The following is a 20,751-nucleotide window of genomic DNA, read 5'->3' as shown; positions in this document are numbered from 1 at the left end:
GGCCTTCCAGCTGGGGCCTCTACAGAAGGACAGAGAAGCTGCTGGTCTGTTGCCATGGCTACAGTACATCTCCTAGGAGGCCTTCGGACAGTTGGGTCTTCAGTGGAGCAGTCAAGCTATTGTCCTGCATGAATATGTTCTCCAGGGGGACCTATGACTGTAGCTTCTGTTTCTCTGTGTGCAGCAGAACTCCAGGGAAGCTTTCAGTCTGTTGGGTCACTTGCCTGCAAGCTACAGAGCCCCCAGGAGGTCTTCATACTGTGGTATCTGTTGCCCAGTTTCCCTGTGTACAAAGGAGCTCCTAGGATTTCTTCAAGCTGTGGTGTCTTCAGGGAAGCAAACAAGCTGGTAATCAGTTGCTCAGTTGCCCTGTGTGCAGCCGATCTCCTGAGATGCCTGAGGCTGTGGTATCAGAATGCTCTGAGTGCAGCAGATCTTCTGAGGTGGCTCAGAATATGGTGTCTTCAGGGGAACAGATGGGGTAGTAGTCTGCCCTAGCAGAAAAGCCAGGTGGAAGGGGAGTGGTATTCGGGGAGCGAGGAGTGGGGGGAGCAGGGGTTTTGGTGGATGATAGGTCCTGAGCTCCCAGAGGCAGCCCTGGGACTTGGGGGGAGGGGGGGAGGGTTATTAACAATTGAATGAAGTGGATTCTCTAGGATTTCTCAGGATATGGTGTCTTCATGGGAGCAGACCAGCTAGCAGTCCCTTTTTCTTTGTTTTTATTTCTTTAATTTCACCCCTGATTTTGACTATCTCTTGTTTACTCTTTTTGACTATGGTTCATGCTTGTTTGTCCAAGGCCTTAAGGTACACTATTAAAGTATTAATCTGTGACTTCTCAATCTTTTCCTTGTTTATTTTTAAAATTTCATATATGTGTTCTGTATTTACATAGTTTCTCCCTCTCATTCATTTAATTCCTTCTATATCCAACTACCTCTGATTCACAAAGTCCTGATCAATCTTTACTTAATGCTACTACATATTCATATATGTGTGTGTATATAAATATATAAGTAGCATGCATACAAGCCTAAGTACATTTAGGCTTACTCATATGTATATGCTTTTAGGGCTGACAATTTGGTGTTAGATAACCAATTAGGAGGCCTACCCTGGGAAAGACTGGTTTTTCAGTCTTTACTTTAATAACTTTCCCAGAAGTTATTAACTGTCTATATCATCTAAGGTTAGGGCCTTATAAAACTACCCCATCTCTGTTGGCATGGCAACTGGCATTGTCATTGTTCTGTTTTTATTTAGGTAACCATATTATTGTAATTTCATGTGAGTGGCTTCCCTGTGTTATATGTATTTTGAGGCAGACACTTAACACTATTCACTTTCTACTTGGAATTGCCTAATTTGAGACCCATGAATCTTAGTATGGTGTGTTTTTATTTTCATTCAATTCTAGGAAAATATAATTATAGTACACTGTGTACATAGTTCCTCAATAAACTATTTGTAGGGCAAGGTGAGTTTATCTGCCAAATTGTGGCATGAACATATTAGCTGAGAATGATGGATACAAAGCATCTCTAACTTTCTGTTCTCATCATCTCATAAAATCTGGGTCATAACAGGGAGGGGTTTTTTCTCTTATATTTCAAATTGCCTTTATGATTCAGCTAATTAGGACTCATATCTTTTGGTCAAAACAGATTGGCATTTGAACCTTCTGATGAATCATACTTTCATTATTCAGAAAAAAGTATTTGCCCCATAGCTTCTCTAGCATATATAAAACCTATGGTCCACCAGGGAACCAGAAAGGAGAATGCATCACATCATCACACAAATTGCTTTGAGTACAGGTGACTTTAGAGGACTGGCCCCTTAAGGTGCCTGCCATTTTTCTGCTAGTGCTTGACAAACTGGCCTTACTGGATAGAAGTTACCAGACTCTGCTTTTGGGTCTGAGCCACTGATCATATCTAAAGTGTTATTGCTTCAAACCAAGAAACAAAAATTTATTCATTAGAAAATATGTTTTCATCATAGAATTTTCTAAGAAAGTCAGGCTAGCTAATTTTTTTCTAGACAGATGGACATATATAAAATTGAGAGTTTTAAGGCCTGTAAATATTATATCCACAGCAGCATGAACAACACAATAAGTACCAAGATCTTTACAGCTGAAATGATTACCTTCTCTTGGTGTTTTGCTTGGGGCAGCATGCAGTCTTGAGTAGAAAACCATCTGCTGCAATGACAAAAGAGTTGGATGCTAAAGCCTCTGTAGCCACAGAAATTTTACTTTTCCAGAGATTCATTAGTTTAATAGCCTGGCTTTCAACAAGTGCTGCAAAGAAGAAATCACTGATATTTATACTGCTTTTGCTTTATAGAGTTCTTCGTGGCTCACCAAGTGCCACGGAAATAAACACTACAGATCAATGGTTCCCACATTAAAATTGAGGAACACATGCAAATTCTAATGGCCTTCTCATACTACTGAAATTAAGATCTCATGGGGAATGCTTTGGCACTAGCCTTTGCTATGAGCATCCTAGATAATTCTAATGTAAGTCATACTGTCAGAGAGAATGTTAAGAATGGGAAATGTATGATGGGAAAGCTATGCACTTAAGAGCACATCAGGTCTCTATCAATGTGATATATCTAGCAATATCTAGCAATGTGATTTGGGGCCAAAAGTTTGGCTACTATGTCTTGTTTTCTTCATGTGCAAAGTAAGGCTGTAAGTCTTTTTATCCTTGGTAGGAAAGTGCAAGTCTTAGGAGAAAGCCAATGGACATACTGTGTGGACCATGGATATCAGGTCAAATATCAGCTATGAGGTTATTCTGACAGTAGTTCTGAAACACAAGCATAAAGTAAGAAAGCATCACAGCCAGTCTGATGGCAAGAGTCTTTGGAAATGCTTGAGGGAAAGCTCTTCAAGACCAAATATTATGGTCATCAAAGCCATAAATGTTTGGCTGTGTTTAAGACCAGCTAAGATAAAATGAAATTCCATGAGTAGAACTGTAGGAATCAGCAAAAGACAGAGAAAGCAAATTCCAGAAGAAAGCCCACATAAGACTTGCATGAGCCCCCTAAAATCTCAATTGAACACATTAGTGTAGTTTCTGTTCAGGCTGGGCCTTCTCTTTGATTCTAAGTCTCATATGATATAGTTAAAGTACCTGTCTCACTTAGATATCTATACTAGTAAACATCTCAATAGAAATCCTTCTACTATAAAACTCTGTGTGATCTGTCTACTATAAAACAGTCATAATTTGAATTGTCATAATAAAAACATAAAGAGAAAAGAGGGACATTCTATTTATGAAGAATATGAGACCAAGTGTCACCAGGCTTGGTCAGAGCAAGAGACTAGAAAATGAAGGAGCAGGTTATTTTTCATGATTGAAACTGCAGTCATTCAGGAGACTCTCCTGGCCATGTGAATATGCATGTGGCTATATTCTACAGTTCTGATGTTGATGCTTCATTGTCTGTTTTTCCTCAAGAGCTGTACTCTCAAAGTTGATGAAAGTCAACTGGCCATGCTCATAGTTTAAGCCTACTTGTATTGCCATATGCCAGATATCAGCATCTCTGGTATAAACAACCATTTATAGAAAGAAGGATAAAAGAAAAGGACACTTGTTGACTTTCCAGTACTAGGGTAGGAGCAACCTATAACACAGACATTGATATTTACAAGAAGCAAAAAGAGCCCTTGGACTGTTCCTGCTGGAGTTTCCACTTGAACACAGCAGCTGTGGGCCAGATGGTTTCTGTGGGCAGACCGAGCCTGGGATATGAGCACGGTTTGCAATGGTGAGAAGAAAATACAAAACAAAACTCACTTTCTCTTGGAAAATATTGCCTCATCTTGCTTAGGGAATTCATCTCATCAGCAACAACATGATGGTGATTAGCAAAAGACAAGGAAAATCATTCAGCAGTATTCGTATGTCTGGCATGGAGCCATGTGATGGATTTGATTCCCTCTCAGATGATCCAAACAGAAGATGATTTTAGAGACCAATTCCTTCAGCATTTGGGAACTTGGCTTCCAATGTGGAAACATTCTTTTGAAAGATGTGGACTGTTTCAAGGTTGAAATTTTTGGTATCACCTTGATGATCCAGGTTTTTTTTTTTTTAATTCCATGAGGTTAAAACCTCACTTTGGTGATATTTGTACAACTACATATTCAATGCATAGTATTCATGTGAATGCTTAATGCATGTGAGAGAATGTGTCTGTGGGTCTATATTAATTAGAGAAAGGAAAAACAAAGGAAATAAAAAACGGAGAAGAAGATGAGATAGGTATTACAAAGTGGAAGATGGGACATGGAAATGAAAACTGAACACATCACGGAAGCTAGTACCAAGGTAGAAACAGACTTCTCAGTAACTTGAAACATGGGGGAGTCTGCCTTCCCTCTCTCTCCACGAGAAAGAAAGCATTTTAATTTTGATTACAGGTTAATAAGCTACACAGAAAAATATCATTAGCAAGAAACCACAAAATGGTATCATTGTATTCAAAATAAAACAAGCAATTAGTACTGAAGCCAAAAATATTTCTGTGATGCTGTGGTTTGAGTGCTGGTTTCCCAGCAGAACCTCACAGGTAAGCCAGTGATTGTGCCATTCAGTTTCCTGTGGCATGTAGGGCAACCTTCTTTACTTCTGGAGTGGAGCCAGTATTTGGGGATAAAACAAGAGAATACCTATGTCCAGGGAGACTTTGCAGCTCCATCTAGTCATCACGCCACCCATTATCTCTAGGAACTTGAGGTTCTCTGCTGCCATCCTAGGAGTGAAAATGGCAGGTTCTTCCTATCTGATGCCATAGAACTGCTTTCTTCCTCCAGGTGAATTACCTTTCCATGTCAGTCCCAACTGCATCTGTCCTTTTAAAGATGCACTTTTAACTTTTTGTTGATTCTTTGTGAGTTTCAGATCATGTACTCCAGCCCCACTCCCCATTCATCTCCCCATCCCTTCATATCAGCCCTTTGCCCTTGCAAACTCCCCCAAATAAAAACACACACAAACAAAATAAACAAAACAAAGCATAGAAAATATCTCCAGGTGGAAGCTGTAGTGTGTCACAGTGTGTCAGTATATCCCTCTGCCCACACATCTTCACTAGCAAATGCTCATTGCAGGGAGGCATTGGTTCAAGATCTCTGGCTCTGTGAAACCATCAATATTGGATCCTCACTGGGACTCCTCCCAGTTATTCTGTTGTTGCCTGGCATCACGGAGATCCTGTAGCTTCGTATCAGCAGGGCTGGCCCTTTCACTAGTCCCTACTACTCACAGACAATATAGATTTTGGTGTGTGCCAACTCTGCCCTGGATCTGGGCCTGGGTGCTAGATGACACAGTTAGCCTCCTGGCCCTCCTTTATCCACACCACCAGGAAAAACTCTCCAACACTGCTAAGACTAGACGACCCAATGCCACCATTGTCAGGAGGCAGCATCAGTTCTCCTGCTCTCATGTCCTAGGATCATCTGTGCCTTCCTCATCAGGGGCTCCACTGTGTTGTCCTCACAAGGTGCAGGGCCCACTCTCCCAAGTGCTGCAGCCTGTAAGGGACAGAGAGAGGTCACCCCCTCTCATGACCCCAGGGGCAGTTCTCTCTACAGGCACAGGTAGAAAGGCATCACGCCTATACCCCATGCCACCTCATGACAGGCAAGTGGTAAGGCTAACTCTCCTGAACTCATGAGGCTAGCTCTGTTGGACTCTTACTCTTGGGGGCAGGCTCACTCATGACCCCTCAACCAGGGCCAGCCCTGCTGTGCTTCCCAGGTGAGGTGTAGGGCCTGCTCTCCTCAGTGTCCTGCTAGTGAGGGGCAGGGACCGCTCACTAGCTGCCGAAAGATATGAGCACTTAGAAACATCCTACAGAAGCCAATTTCAAAAAATCTCAAATAATATAAAAAGTGACTATTATCTGTGCCACCTTTTATATAAAAAAGACACTTAAAGCACTTGTTTATTTCATTTGTATTCACCAGTACTATGTATGTGTGTTTTCATAATGTTGGGGAGAGTGTGTCATGTATGTATGTGTCTATCAGAGAACTCTTTGGGGCTGACTTCCAGGGATAGAACTCAGGTCACAAGGCTTTCACGAAAAGTACTTTTGTCTGCTAAACCATCTTACCAAATAGTATCAAATATAACAGAATGAACGGTGTCCACTACTATCTACAGGGGGTTAATATAAAACAGATAGTAAGTCATCTTGAAGAATGAAAGAGTTGAGGGAAAATGGCTAGGCAAATTTTTCCAGATACACAAAACCTATTGTCCATGTGCAAACAAAATTCAAAGAAGGCTTGCATAATCCATGAATTATCCTGAGAGCTTGACTTAAACTTTGGCTAAGAGAATCCAACATTCTTTCCCTTTCCAGACTCCCCAGCCTAGACCACAGCCTCCTTCATCCTGCCTTGCAGAGTGGTCTAAGGTTCATTTAACAAGGACTGCTTTTAACTGCCCAGTATAGAATCCCTGTCACAATGAGTGAGATCACATTGGACTAAGATCAAGAAAGACATAAACAAGCTGGACTCCCAACAGCAATGCAGGACTCACATACACTTGGCACCGAGCATTTGTGAACTCAGCTCTTCTATGTCTGGCTCACATAAGGCAAGAGTCCTTTCCCTATGGAAATGGAAACCAGGGCTTTCAGATTCACCTTTGGGCATTGCCGTGAGACTCAGAAGATCCTATGCAAAAGGCGAGCTTTTCAGCAATAAAATACATTCCAGCTCAAACTGTGGTTCAAAGCCTGTGGTTAAAGCATGAACTCAAAAAAAAAAAAAAAAAAGCTTTCTTTTCGTATACAATACACAGGCTTGGCTGAAATGAAACTGTTTTTCTTTTTTCCCTCCAAAATTTTCCTACATGACATTCTTTTTCTATTTTTCCTGCTCTCTAAATTTCTCCATCTGGTCTCCCTTATTTTTTTCATTTTTCTTCCCCTCCTTTTATTCTCTTCATTGTTGTGTTCCAACCTCTGTGTTTTTCATTCCTTTCTTCTTTCTCTTTCATGAATTTATTGTGTTCATCATATTTGGAAAGTTTAATTGTCAAAAAAGCAAACAACAAGAAGCAAACAAACAAACAGACAACCTTACCATCCATCACCAACAATAAAAAAAAAAAAAAACTATCATTTACTTATAGTTTTCTAAGTTCGCTCAATGTAAAATATTCTACAATTTCAAAACAATAAAAGAGGAGGGGAACGTAGCTCAGCAACAGTGTTCTTACATAGTATTCACTTCTCAACACTTGTAAGAAGAAATGTGATACATTCTCTGTGGTGGCAGCAGTGTGCATGAACCAAAAATGCCACCATACTACCACGTACAGCAGGCTAGATAACCCTTTCAGAGACTCTCATTCTGATTAAAAACAACAACAACAACAACAAAACAAAAAAAACAATGCCACAAAAACCAATCTCAGGATGGACTAGCATGAAGCAGAGTTTTACTAAGAATATATGGACATGGATTTAAACATGGGGCTATTACAAGAGAGAGGCTCCGTGGGAAGGTAGTTCATACACACGCATTGGTGGTTCAGCAAGTCTCATCCTCAGTCCAATTTGGTGACTTCTAATTCATCTGCTGTTATGATCACCTTGTTATGACACCTTGCAAGCATGTCTGCTTCAGGTTGTCATGGCCAACTTGGTATGCTTATGTTCTGCTTCTGTAACTTTGCCTATTTGCCTGCAAAATACCCCATTTGGAAACTACCTACTCTTAAATATAAGAGCCTTTATCTTTCTCGTGTCCAAATGCTAACCTCTTGAACCCTACCCTAAAGGAAGTAGCCTGTGTACATGAATTTTTTAAAAGCTTGTTTAATTGCTTTCTTTAATTCATCTGTCTATGTAGTGTGTAATATTTAAAAAAAAAAAAAAATCATACTATCGCTGGCTAGGCATCGGCCAGCGGTCTCGGTCTATTCCCAGCCTGGTACCAAGTCTGAGACCGAATGTTTTCCCTTGCCAAGGCCTCTCCAGATCTCCAAGATAGCTCTCTCTTCCCTCAGCTGGCTGCTGCCAAATGCGCTCAGCACTCCCCAATTTCCACAGCTATCTGGGGCTCACTCTTGCAAACCCACTCTCGGCTGCAGTTACCTTTCCCTGGAGCCCAGTTGAATCACCATGAAATGAAAAACACCAGACAATCTTAGTTTAGAATCAACAGATAACACACTCTCTAGGTGCGAAATCTAGCATCCTAAATTCACCAACTATTCTATGTTAGAAATCTTCCGATGGTGTATTTTGCCACCCAAATTAACAGCCTCAGGACTACATCATGGTTGCCTTGCTCCCACTATCCAAAAAAAAAAAAAAAAAAAAAAAAAAAATTCCCCTCCTTGTGCCTTCCCTCTTCCTCTCTCAGACCTGGAAGGCCTGCCTGCCTCCTTCTTGCCCAGTATTTGGCTTCTTGCCGTCTTTATTATTTAATAAATTAGGGGAAATTTACGCTACATATCTATGATAATTTGGATCAGTGGTTTTTCACCTCAAATCTGGGGAACTAACAATAAATGAAATCATAGCATGCTTTTTCAGGTATGTCAGGCAGGATTACTGATAAAAGAAAACCACAGATCTGAAAGGTCACACAACTGGATTGTATTAGTCAGGGGTTCTCTAGAGGAACAGAACTAATAGACTGAATTGATATATAAAATGAATTTATTACAATGGTTTTCAGGGTATGATCTAGGTAGTACAACAATGAATGTCAACCAATAAAAAGTCCAAGAATGCAATGGTTGTTCAATCCATGAGGCTGGCTGTCTTAGCTGGTCTTTAGTATATACTGGAATCATATAATCATATAACATCAAAGAACCAAGCAGTAATCCTAATGATGAAATGGACTTACCAGCAGTATAAGAGCAAGCAGGCAAAGAGAGAGATCACCCTTCTTCCATATTTTTTCTATAGGCTGACAGCAGGTGTGGCCCAGATTAAAGGAGGATATACCTGCATCAGAAGAACTAGATTAAAAGTATATCTTCCCAACTCAAAGGGTCCAGATTAAAAGTGGGCCTTCCCACTTCAAATGATTTAATCAAGAAAAAATCCCTCTCGGATGTTCCTGGCCTCTTGGCCTTTAGCTAATTCTAGGTGTGATCAAATTGACAACTAAGAATTACCTTCAAAGGGGTTAAGACACATCTTTTGATATAAAGAGAGTTTGGGGGGATATCCAGAAAATTCCAGGTTTATACCTGGGAAAATAAAATTGCCATTTTAAAAGGTCATATGGCAGTTAAACCTTCAGCATGGTTTTTATTACAAATACCTCTACATAAGGGATATCACAACACAGGCAGCCTTTAAAGAATTTATTTTGACTGCTGAAGTTCTTTTTGTTCATCTGGAGAGAGTGTTCAACCAGACTCTAAAATAAGTACTGCTTTCTCTTTCCGTGTCTTCTTAATTTTCCCTGTCTTTTGTCCTTCTTCACTTTCTTCTTTCCTGTCTCTTTTATTTTCTCCTCTTCTTAGTCTCATTTCACACTCTAATCAACCAATCTTTAACCACATACACAGAACACTGCCTTATGTAACAGATTCAGAAATGTAATGGAGAGATAATTGATCACTCAAGGGTGGTATAAGTTAGTGACTTTAATCATTTTCTTTCTGTGGCAATGAGATTAAGAAACTTTTTCATCTCCACCCCACACCAAGATAAATTACATAAATTATGCCATAGCTAAGACAACTATTGTGCTTCATTTGGAGAAAATTAACAATGGTGGGATAGTTCTAAAATAAACCAATTGTGTAACATGGATATGCACTCATGAAATCACTAAACAGATGTTTACTAACCATTTTGTATGTGCTGGAATTTCAAATAAAGCATTGCATAAAATTAATCTTCTTTAGTGGATTAAAATTTTAGAGAGGGATTATTTTTAAAGAATCATTATCTCATCTTGCCTCAAAATATGTCCTCTGCAATGAGGATAATTTATACTTCAAATCTGACTTAGCCTCATAACAGTTATTTATGGAACCTGGGTGGTTACTTAATATCTTTAAGACTTTAGTTTATACTTGATAAAGGAGCTGATGCCTTTAGACTGGTTATAATTATGAAAGTTAACATGCTGTCTGGCACTGAATGTTTCACATGCTAGGAAAGGCCGCTACCACTGAATCACATCAGTCACACACTGTAGATTAAAAAAAAAAAGTTAAAAATTGGTGTAGAACTGGATTGTGAAAGATTGTTGTGTGATTATGTAATTTTATTAAGAAATCATTAAACTGTACATTTAGATACATTGATTCATAATGTATTGGTTATACCTCAACAGAGGCTTGAAATCAGATGTAGATTATAATGTTATAAAAGTTTAGAAAGAAAAAGGTAATGTTCCTTACAAAAAGAAAAGGACAAGACAAACATAGGCAGATAAGAAAGGAGTCAAGAGATTGTTAAGAAAGAATTTGATTTCTGGAAGTAAACATGAAGTCACCAAGTAAAGGGAAGCAATTTTTCCAAAGCACAGAAATATAAGTTTTGGGTGGCATATCTTGATTATTGTGTTAAAAGTTTTAGATACAACCTCTGAGACTAGTGGAGAAATTTAAGAGGCACTGAGTCGATGATACAGTGCTGTAGTTGTGTAATATTGGTGTAAATGAGAAAACCATCTAGAAAACTACAAGCATATCCCATTAGAATTAATGAGGGGCTGGTCAGGGCAGAGATCCTCAAGGAAGAATAAGAGTGAACCAGTAAAGACAGGCGAAGGGGCCTCAATGACTGAAAAAGGTTTTACTAATTCCTGGGGTACTGCAGAAACAGTCCAAATGACTCCAATTTGCAGCTTGAGGCACTGAGTAAAATAAATTCTTATTACTGATAGTAAGTACAAATATCTATTCTGTAAGCACATTTAGCAAGTATTAAATATAACATTCAAATTTTGGAGCCATTTGTATACAATGTACCTAACCCTTTATAACCTCGCCTGAAGTGTTTGTTTGATCTGTATATTGTTATAATTGCTCATCTGAGAAAGAGTCTTATTCTGGACAATTATCTGAAACTTCCTTCAAATTCTCAAAAAGTCTTTGACCTCAAAATAGGTTAAGAACCACTGCTCTGAGCAATGTCAGTTGAAGGAAAGGAACCAGAGGTTTCTTTTTAACTTCTCATCCTTCTATCCAAGAACAGCTCAAACGAATTCAGAGACAGGTTTGATCCCATCCTTGATGCCTGAATCATTTTCCAGTTCCATCTTTCCATTTCAGAGTCAGTGTTCTGATGCTGGTTCCAGAATATTTGGCCATGGTTGTTATGATTCCCATCCAAAGTAAAACACATTTTTAAAATGTTCTTCTAGTTCATATTCAATGACAAAAAATTATCCTCAAAAGAGTTTCAATGAGACATGTCTGTTAATTGCATAAACATAACTAAGTCTAGGTTTTCTGGAGAATAAATGTGTACTAAGTTTAGTATGTCTTGCTGGTGAGATGGTTCAGCAGGTGAAATCCTGATGAGGTCAGTTCAATCCTTAGATCCCAAGAGTCTATAGTGAAAGAAAACACTGATTCATTTGCTTTTTGACCTCTTCTTGTATGCTATAGCAGACATGTACCTGAATGTACACATATACAGAAGAAGAAGAAGAAGAAGAAGAAGAAGTAGAAGAAGAAGAAGAAGAAGAAGAAGAAGAAGAAGAAGAAGAAGAAGAAATTTAACAATGAAAATAAAAGCTATGCACCCTTGCGCCTCACCATCTGAGGCAGTCAAGAGAGCTAACCCCCAGTATCATGAAAGCAGAGAAGATGGCTATTCCTCTCAGTGGCTGCAGCACTCAAGAGAACAGGCCCTGCAACTTCCCTGGGCAGCACAGTTGAGCTGGGCCTAATGGTGAAGGCCTTCAAGTGAGCCAGCACTGAAGGTGTGAGAACAGGAGAGCTGGCTCTGTGTCCTGCTGATGACACCATTGGGTGGCCTAGTCAGAGCAGTGTTAGAGAGCTTGCCCTAACTGTGAGGATAAGGGAGAGCCACCAAGATGACTATCTCATTGTCACCTAGGCCCAGATTTAGGGATTTGAGTTAGCCCACCCCAAACCTACATTATCTGTGAACTGTTGGGGTGTGTGAAAGGGCCAGTCCTGCAAATCCAAAACTGCAGAAGCTCCCTCACACAGGGCAACAATAGAATAACTGGAAGGAATCCCACTGAAGCTCCAGTACTGATGGTGTCACAGAAGCCAGAAACACTGGTCCAGATCTATGACTCATTGCAATGAACATTAGCAAGTAAAGGTATATGGACACAGGTGCATATTGTTGGACACACTGTGACACATTACAGCTTCTGCAATGAGATGTTTTCTATGCTTTGTTTTGGGGTGTGTGTGTGTGTGTGTGTGTGTGTGTGTGTGTGTGTGTGTGATTACTATGAGGGGAGTTGCAAGGGTGGAGGACTGATGATACAGGGAATGGGAAGATGAGTGTGACTGGGGTGCATGATGTGAAACTCACAAAGAATCAATAAAAGTTAAAAAAAACTTTAGAAGATGAAAATGAAATCAGTCATGTTATATAAAGTAAACAGGCAGTATTTTTTTATTTGTTGTTACTCTATGCAATTAACATAGGCTTAAAAGGCAAATTAGTGCAGAAAATTTAAGAATATACTGTTTTACTAAGAAAGAAACCTAAATAGAATAGTTACAAAATAACTAGACGTGATTCATTTTCTCTTTAGTTCTTTAGTTTATTTTGTGCTTGTTACAATGTAAAAGCAAAATAACCACCATGATAAGTATCATTTAACTAGGCTATATCATACAAAGTATGATTTTTTTAGAGAAATATCTGTCAAGGTAGAGCAGGGCACATGGTTCTATTTCACTTTTAGCAGTTGCTCTGTTATACATTTTAAAAGCCTAGAATTGGGCACAGTTGTAAGAACTCAGGATCTCAAGTTGTTGGGTAAGAAAAGAGGATGTCTCCTTCTTGGGTGTTTGCATGCCTACACCTTGAGAACCAATGAACTTTGCAAAAGAGATAGTCAAGTCAGACCAAGGAATGTTTAGGTCACTGATACCCTTGTTTGTTTATGAGAGTTGGAGGAAGAAGTGGACCATATCAGGATAGAAGCCTCCCTGGCTGTCTTAGTTACTTTTCTATTGCTAGAACAGGATACAGTGATTAAGGCAGCATGCAAAAGAAAGCATTTGTTTGTGGACTACAGTTTTTGAAGGTTGGAGTTTATGAGCCTCATGGAAGGGAACATGGTAGCAGCAGGCAGGCATGGTTCTGGAGCAGTAGAAGAGCTCTCACATCTTGAGACACAACCATGAGGCAGAGAAAACTAACTGGAAATAGCATGGGCTTTTGAAAGTTCAAAGCCCACCTCCAGTAGCACACCTCTTCCAACAAGGTCACACCTTCTAATCCTTCCCAAACAGGTCCATCAACTGAGAACCAAGTATTCAAATATATGGGCCTATGGAGGCCATTCTAATTCAAACTACCATACAGGATCTGGGAACAAATGGCTGTGCTTTTGTGTGGCACTTAAAAATAGCACAGCAATGAGTGACAACCATAGGACCAAGGATCAATACATGGGAGCTAGAGGAGAAAGGGGATATTATTAGGAGGATTAACCATAAAATTTGATGCTGCAGATAGAAAAGCCAGATGAATAATATGACATGGAAAGAACATGCATCCAAACCAAAGATGGAAAATGGCAAAACTGTGTGTTGTGGCTTCCCTTGTGACTGTATGTAAGACTTAGAAGTGGTTGAGTTACACTGGCAAAATTGAAATACAGATAAGCTTGAACTTATGGCAAGGATACATGCCAGTAAGCCCATTTTAAGCTAGAAGTATTTTAATTCTCAAATGCATTTTAAATATCTAATTTACCAAACGACATGCCTCACCAACACAGTAAACCATGGAGTGTCTAATGGGGATTGTGTGGGGACCATCTCTAAAGGAAAGGCTTTGCTATCCTATTCTAGTGCGTGCCAGAAGACTACTTCTATATTTCATTCTTGAAGTGCACTGGAGGGCTTATCATGTGCCAAGGTAGTATATTTATCTTTGGACAACTCCAGCTCATAAAAATTCATCTCTTTTACTAAGCTGAAATCTGCCTTCTGGGAGCTACCATCAACCGTATGTCTACCAGCAATCAGAGAAACTTTTTCTGGGATCTGAAGAACCTTCTGCCTCTGTAGAATTGAGTGAGATTCAAGATCCCCAAAGTTGCCATCAAACATGACATAGTTTTGAAGCTCTAATTATTAAAATATTTCAAAAATTATTATAGCGTGCCAAGGATCCGCTGGCTTTTATAGCCCAGATCTCAAAATTTATAATCTATGTCATGGTTTGGGTTTACATTTTAAGTACTAACTAGATTTAAATAACTATTTAGGTTTGTTTGCCATATGACAAGCTTGTTTTGTCAATGTTACTTTTTATGCCTGAGTATTTCCAAGTAAAAGATAGATGCCAAATACTTATTCCCACATACCTTATCCAAAAAAAAAAAAAAAATTATGTGATTAAATACAAAGCCATAAACCTGATCACCATATTATAGTTTGGAGATTTATGGCTTCAGAAATACAGAAGGTGACTGTGAGTTGTGCTGCAGAATGCATTTATGAGTTTCCATTACTTCTCTCCAATATTTCCTACTTGCTGACTTCCATTCTAACCTAAGAAAATATACATGAGAATCTCACTGCCACAATAGGCCCTCAGATGATAGAGATAGCATTTATGTCTGTACTAAAGCCTTCTTATCTGTAAATAAGTATCTTTCGGACATTAATAACAGATTCGCAGAACAGGCTTTCCAAGTCATTCATTGCTATGAATTTAGTTTCTGTTTTTCCAGAATCCATATGATGAATCCCAAGTCCCCTTAATAGTACTATTCTGAGATAAACCATTTAGTAGGTATTCAAGTTCAGATTCAGTCATGAAGATACAATCTCTATGATGAGATTATTGCCCTTCATAATAAAGAAACCAGAGCTTGTGTTCTGTGTGCTTACATCTATGAAAGCCTGAATGAGGACTTAGCCAAAACTCCCAGTCAAAAACCCAGTTACATTGGAACCCTGACTTTGTTCTTCTTGTTTCTGTGCCTCTGAGAAATTAACTTTGTGATTTAAGTCATCAATTTAATAATATTGCTTTGTAGTATCCTCAAACTGACTACCACTGCTGCCAACCACTTCCCCCTTTAATGTATTTCAGTTATGTCAATTTGCCTCAAGTAAGCTGCAGAGGAAGAATAGAAAGACTGTCTTCACCAACCATGAGACCCATGAGACCAGCCCATACTAAGGTCTTGATACTGTAATTCTAATTACATGGCTTAAGCCTGTCCTTTTTTATATAATAAAAAAGCACCTTTGTTGCCTTCATACTTATTATAAAAGCTATATTTTTAGCACTGCAACTAACAATATATTGTTAAGTTTTATTGAAGACTAAGTATACAGAAGACTTGGTGCTCTCTCTCCTGAGAGACTTGAAAGCTAGTCTTCAGTATCAAGAATTATTTAATTATACCACATCAGCTGTGTCCAAACTCAAAGGCACTAAGGCAACCAACAGGGAGGTTCTATGTGTGCTAAGATGATAAAGGATTATGGCACTTTTGATTTGAATTGTCTTCTAAGAAAACTTCATTTGCCCTGCAAATATTTATTTTTACACTTATAGCATGCCAGAATCAAATGGAATAACATGAATTTAATTAAAAGACTCCTCTGATGTAACCTAGCCTCCAAAAGCATCAGGGATTTCCCAACTGCTCAAATGCTTTGCTAAACAGACAGACATTCAGAAAGCAGAGAAGATGCCAAGGTCAGTTAACACTTCCTTTGTAGAAGTCCACTGGGAAGAGAAAGGACACACAAGAGCCGTGTATCCACATCTGTTGCCAATTATCATTGATTTCCACTCTGCTGGGATGCATTGAACATAGATACCCTTGTTGGCTTATACAACTGAGTCATTGGCATTAGGCTGGAACAAAAATAAAAAACTATAAGCTGCTTACAGGCTGGCTATTATGCATTGGCTCATGATGAAGGATCCATTAGTATCCTTGCTTCATCACTACCCTCAAAGACTGGAACTATAAATCCAAATAACCTGAAGTTCACTGTGGCTCTGTTAAAGTATAACAAAACTTAGACACCAGAAAATATCTAGTGCACAGAAGGACAAAAGTTATATTTACTTTAAAATCCCAGGTATATTCTTGGCATTTAAAAGACTCCAATAGACTAGAAGTAGCTTGTTGTAGGACAGCAAGATACCTGTAATCTTATTGATGGATTTGTTGGACAAATTGATGGATTTGTTCAGTAACTGATTAGAAATGCCTGCTTTCTGCACAGAAGGGGCAAGTAGCACTTAGAGGAGTGCTGTGGGTTCACAAACTAGGCTGAAATTCTCCATGTACAAATCAAATGGAAATACTGGAGCCAGAGATTACAGGCTGAACTAAAGGTCACATAAGTGGTTTAACGTGAGCTGACTTTATAATACATGATGCCCGTTCAATTGCTGTTTCTCTTTATATTTAATGTCAGCCTTGGCAAATTTAAGCATCTTAAGTATACCTAGACTCCAAGTCAGGAACTCTTTGGTTTGAGTCTGGCTTTGTTAACTAGAAAATATGAACTAACATACAGCAGCTCCATCAAATACATTCATTCCATTGGTGAGAAAACAGGTCTAGGGAAAGGTTTCAATGAATAAATACAGGAGCTAGACTTAAGTTGTCTCCTGTATTTATTCTGTTTCCTGTTATTCCCAACAGTGACATTCCTCATTTATAAAGTCTTTTTATTAGCAGGCAGAAAGACATATCAGATCAGCATGTAAAAATATATGCTGCTATTGTAGCGGACTTCATATGACGTCTGTACCCACACTGAGCAGTTCACAAGCATCTGTAACTAGTTCCCTCTAGGAACCAATACTCTCTTCTGGCCTCTGAGGGTACCTACATTTATGAAAATATACTGACACTGTCCCCTGTACACACATATATACACACATATACACATAGGTAAAAATAACAAATCTTTCTAAAAATCAAATTATGTAAATAAATAATATGTAAGAAATAATATTTGTTGTCATAATCACTTATAAAATAAACATTTTCTTAGTGCCCGTTATATGACAAGCATTGGGTTGTAGGCAGTAGATATGAAGAAAAGTCAGTGGCTCAATAGAGGAACTGCTTTGTTGGCTGAGCACCCAAAAAAAGGTTATGTTGACTTCTAAGAAAGAGAGGAGAGTGGGCAGCTGTCTTTCCAAGACATAACAAATCCATTGAGGAGTCAAGGCACAAGATTAGCTCCCAGTTTTGGGGTGATAATTAAACTAATGGAAATACAATAATTACAGATGCGGGAGGGCAGACAGAAGACAGCTTGGAGGACTTGTAGGAGATAGACAGCTGGCTGGGTTAAACTGATAGCACTATAGAGTACTAGGGAGTAAATCAGGGACAATTACAGAACAAGAAACATTGTATTATCCATACACATTGAGGAAAATTCAAGAAATAAACATAATTATGTTTCTTACTCTTGGTGGTGGCAATGAACTAATATGTGTTTAGTAATCGTATCTGCAGAATTCTGCAGTGCTGACTTGATGGCCATGAATTGCCTTCATTTATTTGTCTCAAAAGTTCCTTCCTTATTCCCTATTTCTTATTCCTTATTCCTTAGTCAATTTTAAAAGATGGCATTGTTGAACTTAGCCATCTTTACTGGTAGTCATTTAATTTCAGGTTTTGAAATATGTCTTCCATTCTGTTCTGGCTTTCAGAGTTGCTAACGACTGATCTCATAATTCTGGTGTATTTTGACTTTGAAGATGTGTGTGTTTCTGCTACAATTTCTGTTTTTTGCTTTGAATGTCTGGTATTTTGACTCTATGCCATGGAGTTACTCTTCTCTGGTCATGCCTACTTGTAGTTTTAAATAAATTTATGATGGGTCTGGATCTCTATTTGCTCTGTAAATTTGGAGACATTTCTACTGTAATTATTCTGAGTAGATTCACTGTGTCATCAGACTCTATTCTTGTTTTCTAGTCAAATACCACTATGGTCTGGTACAAGTAATTACTTCAATTTTTATTTATTATGGCTTTCTTTGTGACTTACAATGTGATCAATTTTATAGAAGATTCATTCCCTAGTTAGAAGAATGTGTATTTCTTATCTATTAGCCAATAGATAAGACTGTTCTATATATATTTGTTAGGTTACAAATTTGTTGTTTATAAATTTGTAATTTGTAAATAAAATAGTTCTTTACTATAGAGTTTTTTATTTGGCAGATTTATCTAGGTGCGAGAGTTGTTTACTGAAGTATCATTATTATTCCCCTATGTACGAATGTGGTCTTTTATGTCAGTTGGTGTTTATTTTATGCATTTAAACTGCCAAGATTTGGTGAATAACTACCTACTACAGTTACTATATCACCTTCATGAATTTCTTTTATAAACATGTAGTGACCATTTGCATTTCTTCTGATTAGTTTTGGTTGAAGCCCAACCTTTGACTCTCAGGTTATAGATACCTTTCCTACCTATGAGTATTTTGTGAAGATGAAAGATAGTTCATTGGTCTGTGTCTTTTAATTGATAAGTCAAGGTAATTTGCATTTAAGGTTATAAATGAGAAGTGTTTGTGTAAATTATTTATAGTTTCAATATTTACTGTTCTTGTTAGTTGATTAATTTAGTTATTGTCTTTTTCCTGATATTCTTGGATGCTGATGGCTTATGTTGGAGATGATTATTATCTTTCCTGTTCCATTATGTTCTTTTGTTGCTTTCATGGACTGTATTCTGCCACGTGTTCTTGTGTAAACATTCTTCTTCCTCTACATACATTATTGCTTTAAGAATTCTGTACAAGTTGTGAATTGCCTTAAGTTGTATTTGTTTTTAAATACTTGTGTTTGTCATCTTATTTTTAACTACAAAATTGGGTATAGAAATTGAGGCCAGCCTGTTCTATAAAGTGAGTCCAGGACAACCAGGGCTTGTTAGACAGAGAAACCCTGTAACTTTAATTTTTTCAAAGCCTACTTTTAAAGTCTCTTAAGTGCTTCAGCCTCCCTTCTAGCCCACTACTCACCAGAGGTAGTGGAAAAGCAATGATACAGAGGAGTGGACATGTTTAGAAATGGTTCTTTGGAGCAGCTCCCATCAGTGCTGTCAGGAAACCAGCAGTTCAGTACACAGGTCAGTAGTAGCAGCTCAATCCACTCACAAACACAGATACACCAGCAGTCCAGTTTAGAAGTATCAGGATAGCAGTAACAGTCACACAACCTAGCAGGAACGGTCAGACATCAGCAGAGTCAGCATGAGTCAGCAGGAGGAACCAGGGCCAACAGAAATGTCAGCAGAAGTTTCCCACTGTCCCTTTCTCAGAAATTTGAAGGTCAGCAATGATGTAAGACCAACAAGCATTGCAAAGCTATCTCTACCAAAAAGCCAAATCCAGTTTTCTCCCAGTCCACTGAGTCCTACTTATCCTCCTTCTAAACATCACGTGTCCTCCATGGGTCATGCTTGTCGTTAGTAAAGGATCCTTCATCATATGTGTTGTGGGAGGTATTAGAAAGGAAGTGTCTAGATATCTCAGCCACCATGTTCCTGATAATGCTGGCTACTGGTGGGCCACCTGATCCCAGCTGGGTGTCCTCCAGTCTACTTTCTCTAGCCTCCATTACTACAACCAGTCACTGTGCTTCCAGCTCTGGTTTGTTCATCCCTGGAGTCACTAGTTCCTTCACAGCCATAACCACCCACTTGTCAGCAGACCCAATCTTCTAGTCACCCAGTAAATCAATACTCTTGATGCTTAAAGTTAACCAATGGATTGATATATATCAATAAAATCTCAATACACAAGATGTCTACACGATTTAGAAGGTTATCCCAATTACCCTAACCTTTACATTTCATATCTACCTAGTTACTTGATGCCACACAGGTCCACATCTGCAGCCATTTCACCTACCTCACTCTCTCTGCATCTCTCTTCTTCTCTTTCTCTCTGCCACCCTTAGCTTTGCCTCTCTTTTTCCTGTCTAATCATAGGCCTCCCGCTGCAAACAGATTGGGCAGGGAAATTTCTACCACATATGTATCCTTTCATGTACTTGCTTTAGAAGACTATCCTTTCACTTTGTCTGCTTCAGTGAAATGTTTTTTCATGTGTTTGCCCCAGCAAAGCACCATCCAACACAACTAACTTTCCAAAGAACCCTTAAGTTTCCACTTCAAAACCCTGTCTCAAAAACAACAACAACAACAACAAAAAAAAACAAAACAAAAAAAAACAGCAACAATAACAAAAACAAAAAATCTTGAATGACAATTACTTAACTTAAACTCTTGGGATCTATATTATTCCATTCTTTCCTAGGTTCTAGTTTCCCTGTATAGCTTTTCATACTGTCTTTTTCTTTGAAATTTTGACATCTTGACTATGCCATGTCATGAATCCATTTCTCTTGTAGCCTAGTTGGACCTCTAAAAGTTTCTTGTGTTTGGGTGTCCATTTTTTCCTACAGGTTTCCAAATTTCTCAACTATATTTTCAGTGATAATCTTGTCTAGGGCATTAGTTTTAATCTCAGCTTCTTCTCATATA

The 20,751-nt window shown here is 38.6% G+C and overlaps 1 long non-coding RNA gene across 1 annotated transcript in view; it reads right to left on the bottom strand.

Moving 5' to 3' along the window:
- The window catches only part of LOC143441179 (uncharacterized), a 58,622-nt gene extending 39,184 nt beyond the window's left edge, over nucleotides 1-19,438 (bottom strand). Inside the window, exons 1-2 of the long non-coding RNA XR_013108407.1 lie at nucleotides 19,226-19,438; nucleotides 8,912-9,012 (exon numbers count right to left, since the gene is read on the bottom strand). This is a non-coding gene — a long non-coding RNA (uncharacterized LOC143441179). The remainder of the gene's footprint in view (nucleotides 1-8,911; nucleotides 9,013-19,225) is intronic.
- Between the last annotated feature and the right edge of the window lie 1,313 nt (nucleotides 19,439-20,751).

This window comes from Arvicanthis niloticus, chromosome 2 (assembly GCF_011762505.2).
Source record: "Arvicanthis niloticus isolate mArvNil1 chromosome 2, mArvNil1.pat.X, whole genome shotgun sequence".
Lineage (NCBI taxonomy): Eukaryota > Metazoa > Chordata > Mammalia > Rodentia > Muridae > Arvicanthis > Arvicanthis niloticus.
The sequence above is the reverse complement of the archived record's forward strand: the minus strand, read 5'-3'. Positions and strand labels throughout refer to the sequence as shown.